A 27,931-nucleotide genomic window follows, 5' to 3' on the forward strand; every position below is an offset into this window, starting at 1 on the left:
CATTTGATGAAAGTTTTGAACAGCCATTTTCAACTGTTTTAATCTCATAACTCACATAAACTAATTATCAAAATTCTGAAGTACACCAAAAAATATGTTTTTTGCCTTTCTGACCAGAAAAAAATAGGTGTAATTTTGATTCATTCACACTGGATGGCTATTGTTGTGTTGGTTGTTGTCATTTTTTTATTTGACAATCAAAGGAAAAAGATGTCAGTGCCCTTGACTAAATAGTCAGGTATTGCATGTTTTAAAAATTCTTGCAGCACACTGGTTGAAAATCCCTGGCTCAAAAAACAACAATGATAAAATAAGGTACACATGAAGATAAAGCCAACTTGGCTGCACAAAATAATAGAAAAGAAAAAGAAAGAAACTAAAACATTATATACAAAAAAAAGCAGAAACAAAAATAACTGCAATTAGAATATAAGTGCCTAGTATTCTCCTTCTAATTAGTATCTGGTAGAGACAGTGTGGAGCTTTAGTTCAAATCTTTGAAACTCACTGCTAGTTCTAAATCCTAAACCAGCAGCTAGGAATCAACAATCATCTACATTAAATTTTGTTTAAAAACAACTGGTTAAAAGATTTACATACTGGGCCAAAATATTTTAATAAATGTAAATAAAGAGATTAATTATTGACTGCCTACTCAGTATAGCAAAATCTTCAAGAAGAACATGCTATTAACCTAGGCTTTAAAGGATGAATAACATTTACTAAGTTTAGAGCCATGGGCATTCCAGGAAGAGGGAGCACACAAGCAAAGAAACAAATGTCCCAATTGAAATACTTCTTACTCCATCAGAAGGACACAAAGATCATGAATGGGTAGAAAGGAGCTCCTATAATGAAAAGCTGATGAAACAAGTGATAGAATGATTAATTTAAGTTAAAATAAGTACTTCTTAGGAGTTTTGGTAGAGTGGATAAAAAGTTCTGAATTTTTTAATTTTTTATTTGACAGCAGTTACAAGGGAAAAAGGACTCAATATTGAAACAAGTTACTGACAAAAATGTGTACATTTAATTTAAATAAATTTATGGTTCAGCATTAGTCAGTGATATGACTAATAATATTGTATAATATGAACATCCGGAACACATTTTCTATGCATTAGTATTTATTATTTCCTTACTATATACATATTATGTTACTTGTCAAGTAAGCCCAAATACCTGGAACATGGTAGACTTAGTATATGAGAAAAAATAATATTTTTGTGCCCACTCCAACAAAGAATGCATTCACCATATCCCCAGATTGCAGGCTATTTTTCTATTGTCCTTCAATTCAACCATGTTGTTTAGCCACAAACTTTGAATCTAGAACCAGACCAGGGAATTCTGTCCCTAGCAACTCACATTGGCCATTAGTGCTCTGTCCATCACCCATATTTTTAAGTATTATAATATGCTAATTTGAGTATTAAAGTTCTCCAAATAATAAAGTTTTCTATGAATGACCTAGACATAAGTATATACCATATTAGCAATTCATTATGTTTAACTTAGAACTCATGAGTACCTTATATCAAGTTCTAACAAGACATAAAACAATATATGCTAAAAATTATTGGGTCTACCTTTTGATATTTTACGAGTGCCTTCTTTTCTCTCATGAATTCAAATGTGCTTTTTGGGCTGAACTTGTATCTCAAACTGTCAAGATGATAACCATCTGTTTGATAGGTAATTGCTCTTTTTACTATGTCTGACACATTTTTAATTGTTTCTATTGATTTACTCTTCCTAGCAATTGTTGGTGGTGACCAGAATATTTAATATATGACTCTTCTGCTTTGTGTTCAGGGAGATGGTGTAAGTCGTACTCAAGAGTATATTTTTAAAATCCTTATCAAGAGAGTGTCATAAACTTTGTACCTGAAAAGGCTATAAAGTATTTATAGCAAATTGGCTTTTGTTCCCATAAAGAAACTTTTAAAATAACATTTAAAGTTGATAATAAAATAATCTAAAAACACAGGCACAAGCAAAAACAACAGAGCAAGGTATAGAAGAAGATAGAAATTTAATGACCAGCAAAGGTTTCCATTGTGAGCTCAGAAAAATTAAGAACCAGTTTGCTGACTTAAACAAAACCTGTAAGATAAATGTTTTCTAGGTGAATTGTCCCACCCACACTTCCCTCCCTTCTCCCTCTTTCTTAGCCTGGAAAAGAAGAGTACTGGAAATTCTGCAGAGATTCTTATAAAGTACCCCCTCTTTATATGGGGTTTCACTTTCCAAGTTACTGTCACCCATGGTCGACTATCCAAAATATTAACTGGAAAATTCCAGAAGTAAACAATTCATAAGGTTCAAATTGCACACCCTTCTGAGCAGTGTGATGAAATCTCTCCCCATCCCAATCCATCCACCTGAGACATGAATCATTTTTCTATAGTATCCACACTGTATGCTCTACCTGCCCATTAGCTGCTTAGTAGCCCACTTGGTTGTCAGATTGAAAGTCATTTTATCTTAGTGCTTGCGTTCAAGTAATCTTTATTTCACTTAAAAATGGCCCGAAAGCTCAAGAGTAGTTATGCTGGCAGTTTGGATATGCCCAAGAGAAACCGAAAAGTGCTTTCTTTAAGTGAAAACGTGAACATAGTACAATAAATTATTTTGAGATAGACCACATTCACATAACTTTTATTATAGTATATGTTATACTTATTCTGTTCTATTATTAGTTATGTTGTTAGTCTCTTACTGTGCCTAATTCATAAATTAAACTTTATTATAGGTATGTACAGAAAAAAAACCCAAAGTAACCACAGGGTACTATGTGGTTTAAGGTATCCACTGGAGGTCTTAGAACACATCCCCTTGGGGCAGGACTACTGTACACTGTGAAAATTGCCCAATCAGCTTTCTAGAAGGTATAGAATTATAATCGGCAGGTCTTAATAGGATTTGGATTTGAATTTACCCAAATTTTGGCAATTGTGGCAAAAAAGAAAAAAAAAACCTGGTCAATTTTCTATCTTTCTGAATTATGCATTTAAGTTTTGAGCCAGAAAAATGTATCTTATGCCAGGTTCTTTTCTAAAACCTTTGCATTTTCCTAAAATTCTATGATGTTACTCCTCCTTCCACTGTCCGCCCCACCAGCTATACATCCCCCCCCCCCCCCACACAACAGTCTCCTTAAAACTCCCAGTTCAACTGTGCCAACAGGACTTTTCACAGAGGGTGCACATGGGCTACTCTTGAACAACCGTTTTGAAAACTGAATTTCTCCTCAAATATTGTTTCTAGATGCCAGAAATCCCACCTGGGCAGACATACCCTATACCTTTGGATAAGAAAGATAAATGGGCTCCATAGAGGGAAAGACTAAGACTGAAACTGGGAAGGAAAATCAAATCACTCAATCTTTTTTTACCAGACTAAAAAAATTGTTTGTGCTTACCTGATGGCAGTGAGCAATACTCGCTTTCCATGCCAATGAAATTAATCTTGAAGCTGATGTGAACTGTGCCTGCGTTCAGAATACCAGCCCCTTCTGCTGTTGTCTGACAGGACCACCCCTTCAGAGATTCTTCTGGCTTTGTGCTGTGGACATTTGCTTCCTGCAAGGATGGTTGATTATGGTTAGATTTTGTGAAGGTTGGTAAATCCAATGACAACTATTTTCCCATACAAGCTGTGTGAATATGAAGTTGAAATTGGACATGATTAAGAGGAGCCCTTTCTGTCCATTTCCCCTTTATATCATTACCAGGTATGGATATCTCAGGATGAGGGGACCTATGTTTTAAGTAATTCTGGAGGCTTAAGTAAGTCCTGGGTGAACATGGAGGTAGGGTTAGTCAACTAGAATTTCAGAACTGGCCAGACTTACTCTGGAGTTAGGACTTGCAGCTAGCAACTGGGCAGTGATTCAGGAGGTTGCTGATGCTGAAAGAAAAAAAGAACACATGAGAGTTATGTGCTATAATTAGCTCCTAATCTCTTTAAAAACACCCGTAATTTCCCTTGTGGTAGCTTCTTTTTCCAACAGGGTTTCTGGATGTTAATTTTAATCTGATTTCATCAGGACACCATTGTGGGGAGAATAAAGGGCAAGGAAGATGAGTAGCAGAGGGATTTTATCTGAGCCCCACTCATTCACTGATGCCTCTGGCTGAAAACACCAGAAAAATTAAAGTAATGGACACAGCCAAGAGTAAACTTGGAGAGAAGCTGGAATGCTGACATCTATACACAATTAACAGAGGAAGAAGAAACTCAGCAATCGATAAGTATAACCTGAGGAGAAATTGGTAGGAGAAGAGGGGGAGGAGAGGGAAGGAAACATGGAGGGAGAAGGATGAAGTGAGAGAAGCAAAGGGAAAATGTGGGAACTCTATTCCTGGATTAGAGCTGGGTCCTCGGCATCAGCTCAGTTTTGCTGTCATGAGATGACTCAAACATCCCTGTCGCCTACCAACATTACATTTATTTCTCTCTCACGTGACATGTCTATCACAGGTCAACTGCCATTGGGCAGTTTGTTGTGTTTGTGTAGGTTTCAGGCTGACTGACAGAGAGGCCTTGATGGAGGTTTCAGAGACAAAACAGCATAAAAAAGTCAGAAACTCAGAGGGACACATTTTAACTCTGCTCACATTTCATTTGTCAAATCAAATAGACACAGCCAAGCCTGATGTCAGTGGGGTAGCTGGGAATGTATATTTTGAACTATATGTAATTATTTAACAATATGTAATAACCGAAAATGTAATCTTCACAAGAAAAGATAGATGCCATTTACCCTTTCTTGGGAGTACTGGTTGGGGCATTTTGTGCAATGTTCTTCAGTTTAGGTTTTTCTGATGTTTTGCTCATAGTTAGATTGGGGTTATGGATTTTGGCAAAGGAATACCACAGTGGGAAAGTGCCATTGTCATCCCACAATGTCAAGGGAACATGTTATCAATGTGGATCACCACTGTCGATGTTAAACCAGGGGGAGGGCTTGTCAGATTTTGCTGCTGTCGAGGTATCTGTTTTTCCTGCTTTATGTACTGTACTCTTCGGAAGGAAGTCACTGGGCACAGCCCACAGTTGCAGAGTAGGAGGTTATATTTCCTCTTAGCACAGCTGAGGAACCTGAGGTTCAAGGAGTTTAAGCTCAAGCTGATATAGTTACTAAATAGCATCAAGACTGATACCCATATTGTCTGACTTGTAAAACTATTCTTTATTCAGTAGTACTCAAAAAGAAGAGTAAGAATAGGAAAATGGTTAGAAAAATGAAAGGGTTTATCTGTGAGTTGTTTTACTGAAGCATGTTTGGCGATATTGCCCCTTGATACTAGAGACATTCAGATGACTCCTTAACTTGCCTCTCACTAGCGTTGGGGCCGGAGAGTTATGCTCCTTGATGCTTATAACGCTATCCAGTTATTCTCCTGCCATGGCCTAACTAGTCATCTGACTCTCTCCAATCACACCCTGACTCCATTCTAATCACTAAGCCAGTTTTCAAAATACAAACCAAGTCCCTGGAGCACTGTGATGGGAGAACAGATAATGAAAGTGATTTTATCTGCTCTTCTTCTAAGCAGTGTTTGTTTTGTTTTTTTAAGATAGTTATAATTCCAGGTCTGCTTAATAAAGAGAAGGCATATTTCTGTCACAGAAATAGATTTTGGACAAATGAGAAAATGTCACTGAGGTCTGCATCTGGCGGGTGAAAATTCGGTCAGGTTTTTCCTTCTTACCATGGAGTATAACTCAATGCTGATGTCTTAAAGTATGTGTCAGGTCCCACTTCTAGTTTCCTTTTGAAGTGTCATTGACAATGCCGTTCAAAGACACAAATGACCATGAACTCTACTGAGCTGTGTTTTCTGGACTAGGATCAAACCTCTCTTCTGACAAAAAACTAAGTAACAGAGAATGTATAAAGAGAAAACAGAGTTTGGGGAAAGAGTGTATATTTTATATGAATAAAAGCCTTTTCTCTACCCATGTTTATAAACAGAAGAGACATTATGTGATGTCTGAGTCACATGTGCACACCATGTGTTTATTTGTAATCATGACACCCTTGAACATGATTAGTTTAAATATTCTGATATGCAGGGATTTCTGCGTAGTCTGAGCTCTTGGCGGGCAATCAATATGTTGAGCTATTCACCCCTATTTCTCATACAATAGAGACATTTTTATGTTCAGAGATAATTTTCTCCTTCGGTTGTTGAGATTATCTGGAGTTTCCGAGGCCGGTATGTAAATCCTGCATGAGGACTGAGCTTTTAGGGCAGGGACTGATTTGTTTCCACTGTGTCCCGACATTGGGTGCATTGGAGGATGCCGTATGCACTTGATAAATGTGTATGAAATGAACACTGAATACATGTTTTAAAGAGAGAAACATTGTATAAATTTAAGGTAGTCATAAAACATGACTATATCTAAAATGAAGGAGTGTGTCTAAGTCCAAGATGTTTAATTTCCCTCAGCTCAAAATAAAGCTTATTTTTATGAGACCAAGTATGATAAAGTCTTATCACATCACTTGTGTGATAGCATGTTTTCTTCCAAATATCCTGATCAAAGGTGAGAGCCCCCAAGGTGGATATTGATGACTGACTCCTGTGCTATGCCTTTAGGAAGTTGCCTTTAGTATGTATTTATGTTTATTATCTCTTGTGATCCTCACACCAAACCTGCGAGGTAGGAGCTACATTTAATTTCCATTTTCCAATGTGGAAGCTGGGACATGGAGTTATAGGGCTGGTAAGTATGGAGTCTGGGATTAGCACACAGGGGATCTGGGGGGAGAGCTCATGCTCTTACCTCCACACCTTACTGCCACATCAATAAATAATCTTTTCAATGAAGGGTAAAGTTTTCATCTGAGTGCTTTTGTTATTATTCTTTTATTATTTTGTATTTGGTATCCTGAAATTTCACAATGCTGTATCTTGTGGTGGGTCTTTCTCCATTCATTATTGTTTCAATCTGGAAATGTTGTGCTTCAATTCTGGAGAAATTTCCCGAATTCTTCGTGTATTAGTTTCTTCCATTACATTTTCTCTGTTCTGTTTCTAGATTTCATGGACTGGTCCCTATAACTTTCCTATTCTCTGCCTGTCCTATTTTTCAAAGCTTTGCCTTTTTGCTCTACTCTCTATAAGCTTTCCTCAATTTAATCTTCCAAAATTTCTATTGAATTCTTTTATTTCTACTATTACATCTTAATATCCAAGAGCTCTTCTCTGTGTCCTCTGAATGCACTACTTTAAAGCATTCTGTTTCCCGCATAGGGTTATTATTTCATGATATATCTCCCATGCTATTCACACTCGCATCAACCGGAATATTTTGTTTTTAAAAGTTTAATCCAAGTTGTTGCTTTTATTTCCTATTTATTTTGTATTTTATTTGTGCACAACATAGGGTATTTATATCAGAACTCTGACTGATTTGTGCAGGTGGGTGAAGCATCTGTGCAGTGAGATGGCTGGGCTGCTTCATGAGGGAATTCTCAATGCCAGTATATTTCAGTTTTTCTCTCGGGCTAGGCTGGTTCCTAAAACACAAGTGCTTCAGTCTCCTGCTTGAATGAGAAGAGTGTGAGCCAGCATTTTGGAATTAAGTAGGTGAAGGGATTCTCGGTACACACATGCTCTCCAATTCCCCTGCTTTTGACACAGCACCACACCCTTAAATGCAGTGGTGTCTCCCATGTGAGGGGCCTTCTGTTTTACCCTTTCCATGGACTAAGCCTCCAGTTTCTTGCTGCAGGGGTGGGAAGGGGCCAGAGGAGCAGGTTTTTGCACGTGTGGAACAGGATTCCAGATCTGGGGCTTAAATTGCTTCTTCAACACTGTCAACCACTTTCCCAATTTTCAGCTTCATCTTCTCCACTCTGGTGTCTCTCCTGAGTTTTGGGGTCAGTTACAAAAGGCAGAATGAGTTGCTTTTCAAATTTTCTTACTGCCAGTTTAGAATTCAGCTTGCTTATTTTGCTAAATTACACTTGTCCATCTACTTTTTACTGCTCTTGTGCTCTGGGCCCTGGCCCTGGTGTGTATAAGCCTTTGAAAAACTCTCCTTTCTGTCATTTTAGCAGGGTTTGAGGAGGTGACAAAGGCAAAGGGGGTCAGTAAACCTGCCATTCCTAAATAGTACCCTTTACTTAAGCGGCTTAGGCTTCAGTTTCCTCATATGCAAAATTAAGATAACAATACTTACCTCTTAGGGTTGATGTGAAGATTAGAAAACATTGAATGAGATAAATGAACATAAAGTGCTTGGGATGATGCTTTTCACATAGCAAGTTAGTCACTATTAATACACACTGGCATGATATCTTAAGAACAGAATCTTAATCAAATTAGCAGCTTAAGTCAAAAGTATGCTTAGAGCAAAGGCACAGAGAAGGGTTTGGGAGTCCATTTGGAGGTACGATAGCTAGATCTCCCTGCATCTGCAGATGCCTCTGGCAGCTGCTCTTCCTGTCCCCTCTCTCTCTGGACACAAGGGGGTCCAGTTTTTCATTCTGATCCTCTCCGTGTATCTCCTCCATTCTCTTGTTTTGTTTTGTTTTTTTTGTAAATCCAGACACCTTTCTCTGCTTTCTTGACGTGCCTACGGCTGAAAACGGCCTTAAGCCTCGGCATAGACCCCTAAGGGCCTGACTCTATTTCTGTTCTTCAATTCCATTTTCTCCTCAGGCAAGCTTGGTGATGGGCCTCTTGGCAAAGAGTCCCTCCCCATCCAGTTAGCCAGGAGGGGGAATCATGAGGTCCTGCTGCTGTCCCTGCCGGGTAGGAGGTGAGGGTGCCACAGAGTGATAGGCATCTCTAGTGCATATGAGGTGCAGCTCATAATGTAATCTTAAGAGAAAAGAGAAGGACTTAAAATGATGCATATGGAACGTTAAAAAGTTTAATACATATCTGTGGGTATATGTGTATATATGTAAATATATGCACGTATATATGCTAAATACTAAATAATAATATACACATACTCATGAGGATAAGGTTAAGTGAGAAATTGCATGTAAAATATTTAGCATAGTTTGTAAGACACAGTAAATTCAATAAATGTTTTATATTATCATATATAAATACGTAGAAAAAGTGCTAGAGGAAAGTTTACCAAAATATCAATTGTAATTATGATTTTTTGTCAGAGGTGTAGTTATGGGTGATTTTTACTTTCTTATTTACATTTTTATACAATGAACATGTATTTCTTATATAATCAGATTACTTTTGTAATCTTATTGATATTAAAATGGATATTTGAAAGTATAGAATTTCTCTTTATCTTCTTTCTAACTACTGGATAGATCCTTTCTTCATTTGACAGCCTGAAAATATTTTCTAAACTAATTCTCTCCTTTTTATGTTTTTATCTTTTTCCAGTTAAAAAAATTTAATAAGGTAAGGCCAGGGGAGCTGAGAGTGTGTTGGCTCTGTGACAGACGGGCTATTTGTGAAGTTCAATTTTCCAGCTGCATGTAGCAGCAGTTTCCCAGTTGATAACGCTTACCGCAAACATCCAGATATGAAGAGTTGCAAAACAGGAAAAATTGTTCAAAATCTTTACACCAAAAATTAGGTATTTTTAAAAATTACAGAACTAAAACATTAACACATTTAATGAATCATGTTACCTTTTTTTTTCTGGCACCCTGGCACTCACTGTCATCCCGAGTTGTTTGTTTTTCTGGTTCAAGACAACCCATCTTATCTCTCTGATTCCAGAGTATAATTGCAAACTCAGATTCTCACAGCTAGAAAGATAGATTAAGTGTTATCTATTTCAAAATCAAAATTTTCGGATGAAAATATACAAGTTAAGAAAGTTTTTTTCAGTAATAAACCTAGTAATAAGCACTGATGTTAGCTATAAAACCACCGTTCCAGAGTTTAGATTGACCCCTTTCTGCTGCAAACCTCTCCTACTTCCCCATGACTTGTTCATCATACGTTTTCAGGTCATTATCTACTTTGCCAAATTAGATTGCTTTTTGAAATGCCAATTAAGTCATTGGCGAACTCTATGGCACCAGGGATTACATAGGTTAATTCTCAATATTAGAGACTCATTACCAGGCAGGTAACCACAGCATTTTAAGTAAGAAAAGAGAATATCGACCTATACAATTCAAGTTATGTCTACTTATGCAAATGTGTTTCTGTTGGGGAAAGCAAAGCACAATAAAATAATTTCCTACATTGTAGCAAATTGTTTTGCTTTCATAAAATTGACACTGTGACTCATAGCTCAAGTCTCCTTTTGTGCTGAGCCTTCTAGGAAGCTCAGAACCAAACCATGAGTAATCCCATCACTAGCAAGCTCTTTTGGCATTTTCCTTAACCATATTATTTTTACTGATGTTGTTTCATAAATAATTTCAAGTATTTTGTTTTAGAATAAAGCATTAAATAAACAAGTGAAAAAATTTTCATATGCTTTTCTCAATGTACTTACTGGTATAGATATATGCAATTTTTTTTAAAAAAACCTGTTACACTTTATTGAGTAACAAGTTTATTTTCATGCCTTACTCAGTGTTCACTACAAAAGGTTCTGTATTATCCACTATGAGGTTATTAAATAAAATGAATAACTTCAAGACTTATAAAGTTCTTCAGCCGTATAAATCAGCTTTGCCCTTGAATCTCCGTGCAGTTCAGTTTTACTCAGAAGATAAACTTTTTTTGTAGTTTTGACAGATATTTACAATTCTAAGTAAAATATACACGAAATTATGTGAGCTAAATAGGAAAAAAAGGGGCATATTAGATGCACACACACTCAAAGATGGTTTTAACTTACCTAGAACAGAAAAGACATAATTTGGATTTATGCAGGTACCTCACTGAAAAATTAACAAGGGCACCCACAGAAGCTTTGGGTTGATTGTGAATACTCAGATTACGTCAGCCATTGTGACTTCACCTTTTGGTTCTGTAACAGAGATTTATCAATAGCTGCCATGTCTATTTACTTATATATATTCCAAGTCATAGTCAGCAAATCATAGGAGATAAGGTATGCTATGACATGCCATTTTACTTATAATTATAATTATCTGTATTATGATATTGAAATATGAGAAATTTATAGTTTTAATTCCACATAGTGTGTAATTTTATACCTCTTGGTGTTAAGAAAACTGATGTGTTATATATATGTAATTCTACCATCAGCATATTTGTATGGCACAATTAGAAATACAATCCCTGTATAACTAGTGTATATATTTGATTTTTTATAGAATATTTTATAGTCTATATCATATTCTATACTGTTTCCTTACCCTTGAAGTATTTTCATATACATTACTTTACTGAATCCTCAAAACGGTCCTAAGCACTTTATAGTGTAGACCCTGCTTCAGATGTGTGAAAACTAAATTTCAGAGAGATTGTGTGACTGAAGGCTGCACAGTGAAGGCTAAATTTCTATTAAAATGAAAGTGTCAGGACTGGAAGGCAGGTACCTTCACTCTCAATTCAGGTTGTTTCTATTGCAAACTATTGCAGTTTCTAAGCTTCTAAAAATCAATACCACCTTCTCCTCAGACTGACACAGAGTCTCTTATGAAGCTGACCTCGTCCTGTTCTATCACTTATTAATATTAAACATCAAAGCTGAGGGAATTGAGAGAGGCTAACATATCCACCCGTTAATACCAATGATCCCACATTGTATTCACACTGAGAGAAGACAAGCACTTTTTCAAATGTTAAGGCCTGGAATTTGCTGGAGTCTTCTCAGCCTTGCATCTTTACAACTTGCACAGATAATTTCAGTTTGCATAGAAACTTCACAGAAAACTCCCTTTACACATTAAAACATCATCTAATACAACATCATTTTGTACATGAGTTCATGTACAGAAAACACAATTCTTTTGAAATAAAGTAGATTTAAAGCTAAACCAAAAATATAACATGCAAATATTCAGAAAAGGAAACTATAATGCTAATAGGCATTTTCCTTTGAATTAGAGCACTATATTTGAGATTTTTCAAAAAGTCTTTTTATTCTTTTGAATATTCCAAGTCCAGGATCTCAAATTTCCATATAATTAGTACTCTTGAATTTCTTTCCTACCCATCATACATACCAGATGTTTGCACCCTTCTAGGCATCCACGAATTATTAATGGCTTCTACATTTGCGTTTTTTTCAGGCCAAAAACCTAGGAGTCATTCTTGACTCCTCTCTTTAGTTGAATACACATTAGAGCAAAAGATAACTTAAATTTGACCACTTCTGATAATCTCTACTGCCATCCCTGAATCTTACCTACATCTTACTTTAAAAGCCACCTAATTGGCTTCCCTGTCTTTGCTCTTTTCTATCTCCTTCCCTTTCCTCCACCAAATCAATTCTCAGCAGCCAGAAGAGTCTCAGTAGGGCATAATTCAGACCACATCATTCTTCTCTTCTCCGATGGCTTCCTCAAATCTTTCCTCAGGCTGTAAGAGTTCTGGCCCTGGCCCACCTCTCCAGCTTTCTACCATTACCCTCTGGGACCACTCCACAGGCTACAGTGGCCTTCTGTTCATCTTTGAAATGACCATGTTTATTCCTATCTCAAGGCCTTTTCATTTGTTAGCTCGTCTGCCTGGCACAGACTTCCCCATGTCTTTGCAGAATTCACTTCCTCAGTTCATTCCTATTTCTGTTCAATGTCATATCCTTAGAGAGGTTCTCCTGACTCTACCCAAAATATTGTTCCTTCACCTCCGTCTTCTTGTCTATTTCCTTACCCTGCTTTAATTTTCTTGATAGCACTATCACCGCCTCACTTCTACTAAATGTACATTTGTTCATAATCTGCCCACCCCCCCGCCCCCCCACCCAAGGATGTCAGCTCTGTTGAGGACAGGGACCACATCATCCAGTGCTCTATCCCCAGTGCTTCAGCAGCTCCTGCTCAATAAATATTTTCTTTCAAGTTATAAAGTAGTACTTTATAATTAAAAATAAAATATATACTTCTTCTCAAGCATGACTGCGAACATGCTGCAAAGTGCAACTTGGACAAAGGAAAAGAATGAGCTGTCAGGAGAATAGAGAGGTTAAAAGAAGAAAGTGAAAGTTGCACAGAGCCTGACTGGAAACAAGGCATTACAGAGGCTAAGAAGGACAGAAGTAATAGGAGAAGGAAAAATAAGACTGCAATTAAAAACAGAAAGGTCGTTGAAGGCCAGTTTCCATGTTACGAGTGACTGAGTGCCCGAAAGGACTAAATTCTATAACTAGCTGTGGAGAGGGTTTGGCATCAGGCACAGTGCTGCCAAGGTTATTACCCTGCAACAGAGCTCTGTGGGCCTTTAATGATGACAGAAGTCACTCCGCTGAAAGGTTAGCTGCAGAGGGCACCTGAGATGGAAAGTGAACAGCAAAGTGTATGCAATGATATGGCTTAAATCTAGCAACTGCACTTGCAGAATATGGAAACATTTATTGTGTACAGACTATAAACAGAACAAGCACATGAGACAGGGCCCCAACTGGTTCCAATAATCAGGTTTACTGTAATATAAAATGAGGTTAAATCTCAAGTAGCCACAAAAGTAAAATATCCAAAGAGAGATAGAACTGGTAGAGGGAGGAAGACAAGAGAGGAAATCACATGCATATGTATATTGAGCTGAGCATCCCTCTACAAATGATGTTCTAAGGGGAAAACAAGAAGAAATCTGGAAATGAAATCAGAAACGTTGTATACAAACACATACACACTCATACACACAGCATGACACAGATGAATGTCTACATGGAACCAATTTAGGATCTTTTGATACCCATATGGCAGCACTATGAATTCAAAGCCAGGATTCCCTGGGCCTAAAGGAGGTCAGTTCACAGATTGGTTCAGTCATCTTATGTGAGTCATTTACTCTTCTAAGCTTCATTTTCTCATGTGTAAAATAAAAGGATTTAACTAGATGATTCCTAAAGTCCACTCCAATTCTAATAGTTCTTATAACTATTGGCATTGATTTGAGTGAGGTGAAGTAAATAACAACTGTAACATACATAGCTCCTAATGATTGACTCATTCCTTTATTCTGCTTCTAATTAATCAAATATCATTCATTCATCACCCTTCTATCTTTCATTCAATAAACATTTATTGAGTAACTACTATATGCCAAACATCACTCTAAGAATTTTAATACGATCCCTGCCCTTACTTAATGCATTCAATAATAATCCTTTACCAAAGGGTTTGACACTAGTTTTTAAAGGTTAATTTTCTTTTAGGACTTAGGCAAGACTCATTTGGTCAACAGAAATACAGATTTTTTCATTTGCCAACATGCAGATTTCTATATATTCATGTATGCATCCGTGTTCTCTTGTGAATCATATTGGAATCTTATCTGCACTTTGTGTGTATACAAGTATATATATGTGCATGCATGTGTATATACATATATGTGTACACACATGTATGCATATACACACGTGTACAGAATACACACACACACAATGTGTGTATATACACATATATACATATTCATGTTTTTCCAAGCTACTAAAGTCTGTCACTGCACTGATAGTGATAAACAGTATCAACAGCTCTGTTCCCCTGATTGATTCACAGGGCTCCAGCCCTCGTTAGGTTCCCACCTGGGCATGGGTGAAGGCATACTACTGCTTGTGCAAGCAACTGCAAGCAGCCTCTATGTCTTTACTGAGGTGAGTCTGCTGGGTGGCTCGAATGGAGCAGACCCCCCTCCCAGGTGGAGCAGAATCCCTCCACTCCTTAGCCACCCCCCCACCTGAGCTGTCAGACTGCTCTCTCTCTATGAGTCTGTCTCTATTTTGCCTGTTAGTTCAGTTTGCTAGATTTCACATATGAGTGAAATCTTAAAAACAACTATGGAGCATTTACACAATGGAATACTACTTGACTATAAAAAAGAAGAAAATTTTACCCTTTGTGACAGCATGGATGGAACTGGAGAACATTATGCTAAGTGAAATAAGCCAGTCAGAGAAAGACAAATACTCTCTTTTCATTTGAGCTTAGCTTTGCCCCCTTGGCTTTACACACAGAATTCTGGAGACTAGTTTAAAGTGTTGCCTTTGCCCCAGGACCCTAATCAGGAGGAGAGGGGACAGACCAGTTGGTTCAGGAACTTCTCTAGTGCAGCTGAGAACCACACAGATGGAGCACAGCCTCTTTCACCTGGGGCTTTTCCACATCTCCACAAAATATTCCAAGCGAGGGCCAAAGAAGCTGATCTTTCCACGTCCATTTCTCCATCTGTTTATTGAGGACCCTATAATAATGATATGACTGGCAGAGGCTTGCTGTAAAGCTTTACTGAGATGGCAAATATGAGAAGGTCCAGCACAGTGCCTGGCACACCAGAGCTGCTCAAAAAGTGGATGTGTCTGTTCATATATTTGTTCACTTTCCCTGGCCTTCTGTCAGGAATCTATGACGATATGATGCATGCTCACATCTGAGCCCACATACCTGTTACAGCTAGTGGGGTGAAAGGAGGGGAAACCCTTTAGGAGACAACATTTCCTCATGGATTTGAGCTGTTTTGCCTTCACTGCTCTGCTCAAAAGCTGCCCTCCCACCCCCAGCCCATCTCTGGTGATTCCAAGCTCTCCGTTATAATAACTCCAAGGTAACCCCAGAAAGCCCTCAGGTAGCCCTCCCTGTCTTTAAATGAAAACAAACCACCACAACAAAAAATCCTTGTAGCCCCTAAAAATACAGATAGCATCTACTATATAATCAAATATACAAAATAAGATGCTACTGGTCTGTAAAATCTAGTACCTACTTTTTATTGTCCATTTATTGATTATTTACTATGTGCCAGGCACTGACACTTTATATATACATTCTTTCCATTCATCTGCCTTATAACCCTGTGAGATAGAGAAATGGGTACTGAGAAGTGATGGAGCCAGCATGAGATCAACAACAAGCAGCCATTGATTTTCTATAAAGCTAATGCCACTTAGGCTTCAGCTCCTTCACTTGCATGGGTCTGTGGAAGGCTCTGTAGGAAGCCCTAGCACTGTGTTCACATAACAATTTTTTTAATCTGCAAAAGCAAGATGTTTCAACAGAAATCAGTTAAGACTGTTTTCTTTTTCCACTACAGCCATCACATTCTCCCTCATGACATTGGAGTGGCTATGAACATTTTTTGGAGATGAATAGAGGCACATAGAGGTGGGGATACATTTAACTTGAGTTTAGTGGCATCTTATGTTTGGTTAAGTTATTGTTAGCCACCCCACTGTTGGTCATTGTTGATAGGTGAGACCCTACTATTGCCATTTGTTCGTTGTTTTCTCTCTGTTTTGCAGTTTTTTGGCCTGTCTTCCTCTCTTGCTGTCTTCCTTTGTTATTTGATTTTTTTGCAATGATTTGCTTTGATTCATTTCTCTTTATCTCCTATGTATCTATTATAGTTTTTTTTCTTTGTGGTTAGCTCAAGGGTTACATAAAGTATCTTGTAGTTATAACTTTCTCTTTCAGGTTAATAAAGACTTAACTTCAATTGTACTATGGATATTCACAATGGTGCTCTCTTTTTTCCCCCAGTAGGGGGAAGTCATGGCCAAGGGGATTGTCTTGGTACAAGCTAGGGTCAGAGGCATGGGTGCCCATGCTGTGGTTCCAGGATGGGGGAGGGAGGGTAGGTTTAGGGAGTGAATACCTTTGGCCCCAGGGGACACAGCTACAGCTGTGTTGGACCTCAGGAAGAAAGCAGCTGTAGGACCAGGGGCAGTACTATGGTAAGGTATCTCAGTCTTAGAAGAACACTGTGCTTTCATACATCATTTTCAAAAGCTGCATAACTGGAAGGATGTTGAGCTTCATCTAGCCTAGAGGTGGGTTATATTCTGCCCATGGTTGATAAGCAACATTCTTTAGTCCATACTGTGTTTTTCATAAACATTGTACCAAAACATTAAAATCTGACAAATTAACAGAAATGTCAGGTTTTGCTTCCCAGGAACCATAGGGAGATTTGACAGCCCAAGGCTGAAAGTTTCATCTGGCAGCCATTGGTTGGACCTGAGTAACAATTGCCCCTTTGGATGGTGTACATGTTCTTCAGTTTTATCACCATCCTTGTCACCCATTCAGGAATCATCAACATCTGAATTTCCAGCTGCTGACTTAGTCCAATCTTCCAGTATTACAAATGATGTAATTAGGACCCAAGGTGTTTCTGTGGTTACTCCAAGGTCACATAAGCTAATCAGAGGAAGTGTTGCACCTGCTTCCCCATTACCACATTGCTACACGATTCTTCTTTAGCTTAACATTTTTGATGTGCAGAAGCAATGAGCCTTATCCTAATGGAGGTAAAAAATTCAGGTGAGACATTTTGCCATTATTAGCTTGTGAACCATCCTTTTGAAATAATGCAATTCACTCAGGAAGTCTTGTCACTGGGCAAATCAATAGCCATGACCTACTTGATTATGTAACTTGCAATTGTGTTTCCATTATGAAACTCATTACCTAGAACAGTAAGAAAAAAAATCCTCACCTTTTTTTTTTGGAATCTTTTCTCAAACTACACATGACAAAGGTCAGGGCTCTTTACTAGCTTTATAGCAACTTTCTGGCTTTTGATCAGGCAAGGAAAAAGTAAGAGACTATAACTCCGATTTACAATTCATTCTCATTAAATACCCTGGATTGACATTTAGACAGCTTATCTATGTTATCCTGGAAATTCTTTATTTCTTTAGCATCTATACACATTTTATTTGTTGCTGTCATGAGAAGTAAAAAGAAGGGATACTTCTCCATTCCAAATTATGGCATAGGATCCTTCTTTCCCTTTCCTTTCCCCTCCCAGCCCTCCCACTCCCCTCCCCTTCCAGCTCTTCCTTTTCTTTCCCTTCTATGCATTTCCTTTACTCTCCTTTCTCTTCCTTTCCCTCTTTTGTTCTTTTACTTCTCTTTCCTTCCCTTCCTTCTTTAATATTTTATTGGTTGCTTGATGCATACTAGTCATTGTACAAAAAAAAAACTGAGGTGAAAGGAGATTGGCAAAGAGCAGGGTCAGGTAAATGAATGCATAAATGAATGTGTAAGTCATTAGACAGAAGTAAAATGCACAGAGAGCAGACACACCCTGTGTTCCACCCTTTCTTCTCTCAGCTCCCCTCACCATACATCAACTTGACTTTCAAAGGCAGCCCCAGCATCTTTGTTGGTGGGCTGCCCTCAGGCTTCCAGAACCCACTGTGCTCATGTGCACCACAAGCCAGAAATGCCTGTATTGGTAGAGGGGTAGCTTGTAACCAAGGACTCACCGAGGTAGGAATAAAAATACCCATTCCACCTTTGTAGCTGAAATAATTCTGAGTGCTAAGCTTTGCAGAGTTTTTCAGAGCTTCCCTATGAGACAGTAATTATCAGTTAACCACCACGATAATTGACTTAATAATAAATCTCTTAAAGGCGGCCTTCCCTTCTCCAATTGCTTCCTCCCCTATCTATACACATTCCCTGCACCTCTCAAAAAGACTGCTTGACTCAAATCCTTGTCTCAAAGTCTGCTTTGTGGGGAACCTAGACTAAGATAAGAGTAACTCATGACTTCCACAACCTCTTGCCTAAAGGGAAAAGACAAATAATGATATGACTAAAGTCATCTGGGAGCTTAGGAGAGAACAATTCTGTCTGACAGAGTTGGTAAGGTATCAACTTAGGAAGCAACATTTGAACTAGGTCTTGAAAATTACTAAGGGTTTTCCAAGCAGAGGTGATGAGATGCAATAGTGTTAGGAGTTAAACACTTTACGTCTATTTTCTCCTTTGATTCTCACAAAAGTTTTATGGAGAAGGTGCTTACAAATATCTTAAATTTTACAAATGAGGAGACCAAGATTTGGAGAGATTAACCAATTTACATAGTTTATTCTGCCTGAAAGGGTCGGGGCTAACATTTAAGCCCCACACTGTGTGGTTCCAGAGTCATAGCTCTTCATGAAACTATATGGGAGAAAGAAAATAAGCTTCTGAGGCAGACAGATCTGAGCTTGAGTCTTCTTTGTATTAGTTGTGGGTCCTTGAGTGAAAATTAACCTCTAAATATGTTTTCTACACTTAAATTGGATATAATTCCTCTGATACGGATTTTTATAAGGTTTAGCTGAAATATAACATACGAAGTGCCTTCTGCAATGCTTGTCGTAAGTAGGCGCTGAGTAAACAGGGCAGCGGGCCTTGTCATGACCGTAGCGTGATTACTATAAGCAGATGAAACCGCTCATGTGAACATGTGGTGTGAGTCTGAACACCAGCCCCTGTGACCCCACGATTTGGTAGTTTAGTGTGCTTACGTACAGGGTAGCATTCATGATGTAAAGTGGTGAGAAATGAGGTTACGTGGAACTTCCTTAAGTTCCTGAAACTAAAAAGATATGTATGTCACACTGAAGAGGTCAACTTTATCTTGCAGGGAGCTACCAAAAATTTTTATGTAGGGGTGAAGATGACACATTTAGACCTGTATTTTTCAGCTAAATAAGGATGGAGTTGACATGTTAAGATATGATGAGGTTTTTTTACAGTGGCGGGGGATAACTTAGAGTCACTAAGAATGATAGTTTGGAAAACAGTGGGTCTGGGGGAGGAAGAAGACCTTTCAGAAGGCTTCTGAGGGCTGTTGTAGGATTTTTCCCATTATCATTGTTCTCCAACATTTTAATAACAAAATTATTATGTGTGAGTAAATTCAAATGTAGTATGAGAGGGGGGGGGAGAAAACATAAACAAGGAAGGTAAAAGTAAAGGAAGGCAGGTCGGGCTTAGCTAACCTAAAAAGGAATACTGGAAAGCAGTCGAGTTAGTGCGACTGCAATCCAGGTTGTTAGAGTTTTCTCTAAAGAAATCAATATCTAATTGTGGTAGCCAGCTTCCAATGATCCACATCTTCTGGTGTTCACACTATTATGTAATACCCCACCCCAACCCATTCAATCTGTGTGGAAAAGTCAACCCAGAAAGAAACTGAGCCTAGGACCAACCTGCTGGATACACAAGTGAGCCTCCTTGGATCCTTCACTTTCTTCAAATGACTGCTGCATGAAAGATTCTAAGCAAGGATGCAGCAAAAACTAGATAAAAAACTAATATTTACTAAGTGTCTACTATGTGCCAGGAATTCTACTAGGTGCTTTTGAAAACATGATTTCTGTACTGATCTTTTAACATAGGTATACTTATGTCCACTTACCAATTAAAAAATCAAAGCCGTGATAATTTAGGTAACCTACATGTAGGTGCTAAAGTTTTGAGGGCACCTGAATCCAGGCTAATGTTCCTTCCACCAAATAAGTTTTGACTGAGGAAACAGAATGAGGGAAGGCTACAGGGCAAAACTGGTTAAGACACCATAGCAAAGACTTTATAAAAAACTATCCTCTTGGTGGGGTAGGGAAGTGGGAAGTCATAGAAGCAAAGATGGATTTGCCATGAGAAGCAGCTGGAAACTCAGTGCCAACAAGTAATTTATTCTGAGGGCTCTTAAATGTCCAGTTCCATTCTATGCTCTGTTGGCATATGTGTGACTAGATTAAAGAGCATACATAATAATGAGTCAGTTGATGTCTGGATTAGAATGGTGGTTATAAAAATATTTTTCACTGATAATTTCTGTTCCTAAGGAAGTTGTCCATCACATTTAAGAGTTTGGTCCTTCTTCAAACTTTCACTAAGAAGACCTTTGCCTTTCCTTACCAAGAATTCTCATTCATGTTACTTACAAACCTCTGGATGTTCATAAATATTCACATATACAAATTGAGTACTAATAGAGTGATAGAACTGTATGCACGAGTCAACACCTTGGAATTCATTTTCATAATTTTCAATTTGTAAACCACAGAATAGTTTGTTTTCTTATCTACACAGTAAGGTTTTAGAAATATGATTGATTAACTGTTTAAGAAGAAAATCTTGGCTTGCAACCAGTAACAAAAGTGTTTTCAGTTTAAAAAATTCAAGAATAAAAGCTTTTTATATCGAAAATTGTATCACGACCTTAATTGTATCTCTGGATAGAATTTCTTTTTGATATATTATCTTCCTTTAGTTATTGAGCATCTGAAGAAATCAATCCACATGGTAATGAAAGGACATGAATAAATCAGGAAAGTCTTGGTGGACAGATGAGTCTGGTCTTAAACCAGGAGAGCACCAGTGGAGGTATTGAGAAATGCTTGCACTCTGGGTATCTTTTGGAAGGACAGGGCCAGGGTTACCATGAATTAAATGTGTGCTATGAGAAATAAAGTGGAATCAAGGAAGATTCCTAGGCAGCCAGATATGATCCAAGAGTAGGGTACCATTTATTACAATAAAGATGACTTGATGACAATCATTCATTTAAACATTTATTAAATGATTACTTTATGTCAGACACTATGCTAGGCCTTGTGGGCAGAAAGACTTTCCTAAGGAATTTTTTTTTTACTCTCACCCTCTTTATTTATTTGTGTGTGTGTGTGTGTGTGTGTGTGATAAGAACACTTGATGTAAAATCTATCCTCCTAGCAATTTTAAAGTGTATGATACAATATTGTTAACTATAGGCTCCATATTGTACAGGAAATCTCTAGGACTTTCCCATCTTGTATAGGGGAAACTTCGTATGCGTTGACTAATCTCCCCCCACCCCCAGCACCTGGCAGCCCCCATTCTTTTTTTTTTTTTTAATTCAATTACAATTGTCTGCATTTTCTCCCCATCCCTCCACCCCACCCCAGCCAGTCCCATGTAAGGAATTCTTATCAAAGCAAGAAGTGATGTGGGCTGGCATTAAGGCAAAGGGAGAAAGATGAAGAAGAAATGACAAATTTAAGAAATATGTGGGAGGTGAAATTGGCAGAATATGGCTCCTGAGAGTGAGAAAAGATTCTGGAATGATTCAAAAATTTCTGATTTAAGTGGGAAGATGACAGTGCCATTAACAAAGATGGGGAATACATAATAAGAAATTAGTTTGTGGAGAAAGTCCTTATTACACTAATAATGGAAGCTAATGATTACTGATGACTTCTTATGTACCAGTCACTGTGCTTAGTGCTTATCACAAATAACCTCGTTTATTCCTCAAAACAATATTCCTATACTATTGTGTCCATAATGGTATACTATTATTGTCCCTATTTTTACAGAGGAGTAATCTAGAAATTCTGGAAGTTAAATAATTTGCTCAGTGTTACATATGTAGCAAATAGGATAGCCAGTCCTTGAATGCACAACACCAACATTTGGATATGTTGGGGTGGAGTTGCTGTAGATATTAAGTTAGGGGCACTTAGTAGATTTATAAACATGGACCTAGAACTTACGACACAGTCTGGAGAGACAGATTTGTGTTTTCAGTGTAAAACTGATTATTTGATTATATACACTGTATTGGCTTCCTTCTCTTCCCTGTCTTGCTTTTTCTTCCACTCCGAATGTATTTTCTGGGGTCACCTTTCAAGTAATCTACTTGTACTTGAATCCTTCTCCCAGAGTCTGCTTCTGAGGAAACCCAAACCCAGACAGAAACTGATTAAAAGAAAAATAGAAGGTGAGGAAGAAAGAGCAATAAACCTTTTCTTAGGAGCTTGGTTATGAAAGGTGGGAAACTGAGAGGGAAGTAACAAGAGAATGTAGGACAAGTTCTCCAAAAGGGGAATCTACCAAGTGTATATGCTGTGAGTGAAGTGTCAATAGAAAGGGAAATGTTGAAGTGGTCCCGGTAAAAAAAATCTAATTATTTTCTGTGAAGTCAAAAAAAGTTTTCTGCTCAGAAGGAGGAGTGAGAGAAAGAATGTGGATTAGAGTTTTGGGTAGTTGCTGAAGGGTTGAAGACCAGACATTTTTGGTAATATCAGTCTGAGTGACTCATAATTTTTGCCATGAAAGCTTGGCAATTGAAGAATAGAAGTGAAAATGAAGGTGATTAAAATAATATGAGACTGAGCTAAAACTTCCAAAACTGACCTACTTGAGTAATACGAATGTCCAGAGTAGAAATAAAAGTGGCCAGGTCAAAATGCAGAAAGCCTAGGCATTTCCAGCAATTCTAATTCTTGCTGATCTGGTCACAGACTACTTGACTGAGACTTTAAACCCCCAATCATCTCTGCTTTGTTTTCTTAAATTCACTTTGCCTTACCAATTTCTGACCTACAATTTTTCTGATCTTCAGACTTCATCATATTCTTACTGTCTTTCTTTAGTAAAATAAAAGGAGTTATAGAGAGTCACTGATTTGAAGAGTTAGTTGTTAAAGCTAGAACATTTTTGCACACACACAAAAAAGCCCCAGAGAGGTATTCACTTGACAAGGTTATAAAACAGGTTAGCAGGGATGCCAGGAGGCTTGGTCTTTTCTACCACACACTACCCTCAGATGTCTATAGTAAAGGTAGGAACAAAGAAGTAAAAGCAGAGAGGGAAATATGCATAAAGGAAAGTATACGGATTTAATCCTTTTAAGCATTTTTGGGCCCAGCGAGCCCCAGGCCTGGCATTAGCAGCAGCCAGCCTAGATTCACAGCTTGGCTTCACCAGGGAATCTGGAAGCCCAGCACAAGTAGCAGCCACCTTAGATTGCTTTATAGCTCAGGCAGAGTAGTCCCAAGTAAAACACAGGTGGGGGCTGACCTTGGCCTGCACCATCTGGGAAACCCCAGGGCCATTGACCCAGGGGACAGCTACAGACCACAATGAAGCACCACTACCCTTCACCTGTACAGCTGATCCTCCACAGAGGGCAGAGGTTGGTGGTCAGTGGTCACAGCCAATTCTTGCAGCTGACTGGCCTGGGTAAAACCCTCTCATTGACCTGCCAACAGCAACCAAGGCTCAACTACAAGAGGAGGGTATGCTCAGTCCACATGAAGGGCACACCTCAAGTACCCAGCTTGGGTGATGGGGGAGACTTTGTCACTGGATACTACAGGACACCTACTACATTAGGCCACACCACCAAGACACAGAGTCAAAGCAGCTCTACTTAATACATAGAAACAAACACAGGGAGGCTGCCAAAACAAGGAGACAAAGAAACATGGTCCAAATGAAAGAATAGATCAAAACTCCAGAAAAAGAGCTAAGCAAAATGGAGACAAGCAATCTATCAGATGGAGAGTTCAAAACACTGGCTATAAGGTTGCTCAAGGAACTTAATGAGGACCTCAACAGCATCCAGTCAGAAATGGAAGGTACACTAACTGAAATAAAGAACAATTTACTGGGAAACAACAGGAGAGTGGGTGGAGCCCAGAATCAATGTTTTGGAACATAAGGAAGCAAAAACAACCAATCAGAACAAAAAGAAGAAAAAAGAATCCAGAAAAATGAGGATAGTATAAGCAGTCTCTGGGACAACTTCAAGAGGTCCAACATTTGCATCATAGGGGTGCCAGAAGGAGAAGAAAAAAGAACAAGAAATTGGAAATCTATTTGAAAAAATAATGAAAGAAAACTTCCCTAATTTGGTGAAGGAAATAGACATGCAAGACCAGGAAGCACAGAAAGTCCCAGACAAGATGGATGCAAAGAAGCCCACTCCAAGACACATCATAATTAAATGTCAAAGGTTAAAGATAAAGAGAGAATCTTAAAAACAGCAAGAGAAAGAAGTTAGTTGTGTACAAGGGAGTTCCCATAAAACTGTCAGCTGATTTCTCAAAAGAAACTTCGCAAGCTGGAAGACATTGTTAAGAAATATTTAAAGTCATGAAAAGCAAGCACCCACAGCCAAGATTGCTCTACCCAGCAAGCTATCATTTAGAATGGAAGGATAGATAAAGAGCTTCCCAGGCAAGAAAAGGCTAAAGAACTTCATCATCACTAAACCATTATTATATGAAATGTTAAAAGGACTTATTTAAGAGAAAGAAGAAGATCAAAAATATGAATAAAATGGCAAAAAAATACATATCTATCAACAACTGAATCTAAAAAACAAACTAAGCCAACAAAAAGAACAGAGACAGGATGATGGATACGGAGAGCATTTTGATGGGTGTCAGATGGGAGTGGGGTATGGGGAATGGGTGAAGAGGTGAGGGGATTAAGAAGTTCAAATATATAGTTACAGAATAGCCATGGGAATGTAGAGTACAGTATAGGAAATGGAGTAGCCCAAGAACTTACACACATGACCCATGGACATGAACAATGGTATGGGGATTGCCTGAGGGAGTGGGGGCTTCTAGGTGGAGGGGGCAAAGGGAAAAAAAATCAGGACAACTGTAATAGCATAATCAATAAAATATAACTTAACAAAAGAATTTTTGGAAATAGTATTACTTTTTTCTTAATTCTCACTAAAACTTTTATTTCTACAATTTATTACTTTGTTTTCCATCAGGGATCAGATACAGTGTTAGTAACTCTGGTTCTCTTACTGAGACCATTATCACTTTGTCTTTCCAGGAATGACCTCCATTTAGCTAAAAATAATGGGGTTATAGAATGAATGAGATCACCGAGGTCAGTTTAAGAGTCTGGCATCCACAACTGAAGGTCCTGCCTTCTCCCCCAAGGAAGCACCTCTGCACTCTGCTCTGTCCCAGGAGGCAAAGGAGGCAAGAGATAAGGCAGGCTAATTAACTCAGATCTCTCCCTTTGGAGGTGGAAATCATTAATCATAGAGTTACCACCACATGGCCACCCATCTTTTAATGATGATTTTAATTTGCATACTAAGCAAACAGTTTCAAGAATGTTGCTTTGAGTAGAATTTGTGAGACATGCCTAGGCAGGTTATTTCAAAGTCAATTGCACTTTAATACTCTTTTCCGAAAAGTCGCTCTTTCATTTTGACAACTTAATTTTGTAAATACTGTCATTGGGCTGTCACTTACAGGTACTGGGTAAATTAATCCCAGCCAAACATTTATTAGTTTTAATGAAAGGAGAAAAAAACATTTAAATTTAAAATTACTTTTAAAGGTTGTGAAATAGTCTGTGTTTTAGAACTAGAAGGGACTTTAGATATTATCTACTCCAAGGGACTTGCAAGTAAAATAGAAAGCCGGAGACGTCAAGTGACTTGCCAGAGCTCATACAGCAACTGAGTGGCCGAGCTGAACTGGATCACAAGTCTGGTATTTTCCTCTCAAAGTACTAATGAAATTAGATACATTAAGATATCATAGTGCTTCAAAACAATGTACCCTTTTTTTAGAGTCAATTAAATCCTGCATATTGAGTGTATCTGCATTCCGAATTAGACAGCTTGGCTCACAAGCATTATGGCTGTCAAAAGCCATATCATCACAAACTAATTTTCTTAATTTGCAAACCAAAATCCATTTACTTGTTTTTTTTTATTAAGTAATAATACTTGTCTTGAGGTAATATGGCCCAAGAATTGCAATCATAAAAAGAAACAGCTTAATTGCCCTCAGAATTGTACTTAAAAGGAAAAAATATACCTCAGACTTCACAGCATAATGTGTAGGGAATAGTCTGATAATAAAGGACAAGACATTTGAAGCAATTTATAGTTTCACAAGTGATTTTGCATAAACCCTCTTTATTATAAACTATCCAATGACTGTCACTGTCTTTTATAATGTAAGACACGGTTATGTAACTTGTTTAAAGTCACACAGCTGGTTAGTGGCTCTGCCTCAATTAGATCCTAGGTCCTAAGTCTGCTCTCAGGTCAGAATTTCCCTGACACTGTACAAACAGCCCTTCATTGAACCACACATGGCAACTCTGTTCTTGTAGGACACTGGACAACTGACCAGCTGCTCCCCCAGTGAGTGTAAAACTCCTTAATTCAGGTCGCGTAACTGGGAGAACTGGGACAGAAAGCATTGCTTCTTACCTCGCCAGAGTCCTCTTGACTTCAGTGTGGCTCCTGCCAATTCTCTGACTCATTTAACTTCCTGCCCCACCCACAGCAAGGTCACTTCCACCAGTGGATAACACATCCCTTTTTGGAAAATGCACTTTTTTCACACTCTGGGGGCAACACCACGATGGCCCAAGAACATGCTCATTTAGGAAGTGCAGAAATGAGAATAAAACCTTTTTAAAAATGGTCACTCGGCATTAACAGACAAAATCAAACACAGTGGAAACAGAAAGATGCAAAAGCCATGAAATCTACAGCTTAAATAGCTACAGCCCGAGAAGTTCTGCAATGAGAGAGGAGGGAGCTATGGCAAGGGTTTTATATGTAGGAGGCAGCACACTTCTCTGCCCAGGGACACTCCCCCACTACAGGCCTGTTCAACATGGCAGGCAGATTTAAAACATTCTGCTTGCTCTCTCCATTCCAGGTTCCTGGGAGAAAGGAGCTCATTTCAAATTATCTTTAGTCTAGTCAATCCAGGTTACTTCCAAACACCCGCAAACTGTGGCACATACTCCAATCGCTTCTGTTAGTGCCCTCCATATTTTAAAAATCTGATTATACTCAACTTCCTCTCTGTAACCAAGTTGGTTTCATGATGGCCAAAGGGAAGAGGGTGATATAATTAGGATAATCTTTAACAGAGTAGCATTCAACTCTGTTTTTACAGTTTTCTCTTATTCGTGATGACCATACATTCCAGTGTGTGCCTATTGTCCCCATTGTAATTATCAATAATACTCTGTCTTACAAAGTGTCCCTGTTTGGAACAATATGTTATGTGGTCACCGTAATCATATTTTGTAAAATTAGTCTGTAATTTATTTGAACGTATTATGTATTGGTTTTGTTGTGTTACACTTTCATTTGAACAAACATTTATTTTCTGATACGCACAAAATATTGCTGTAGAAGTTGCAGTGCTAAGGTGGAAATATAGTTTCTAAAGCCCAAAAGTTCATTGTTATAATGAAAAGATAGACAATAAAAGAAAAATCAACACTCCTTATAGGAATAAATATGGCAAAGAAATATTCCTCTCCCCTAGCAAAAGAAAA

General features: G+C 38.2%; 1 long non-coding RNA gene across 1 annotated transcript in view; it reads right to left on the reverse strand.

Moving 5' to 3' along the window:
• Positions 1-3,437: 3,437 nt before the first annotated feature.
• LOC123480130 (uncharacterized) overlaps positions 3,438-27,931 on the reverse strand; it is a 42,037-nt gene continuing 17,543 nt past the window's right edge. The window contains exons 2-3 of the long non-coding RNA XR_006656013.3: positions 3,857-3,912; positions 3,438-3,584 (exon numbers count right to left, since the gene is read on the reverse strand). This is a non-coding gene — a long non-coding RNA (uncharacterized lncRNA). The remainder of the gene's footprint in view (positions 3,585-3,856; positions 3,913-27,931) is intronic.

This window comes from Desmodus rotundus, chromosome 2 (assembly GCF_022682495.2).
Source record: "Desmodus rotundus isolate HL8 chromosome 2, HLdesRot8A.1, whole genome shotgun sequence".
NCBI lineage: Eukaryota > Metazoa > Chordata > Mammalia > Chiroptera > Phyllostomidae > Desmodus > Desmodus rotundus.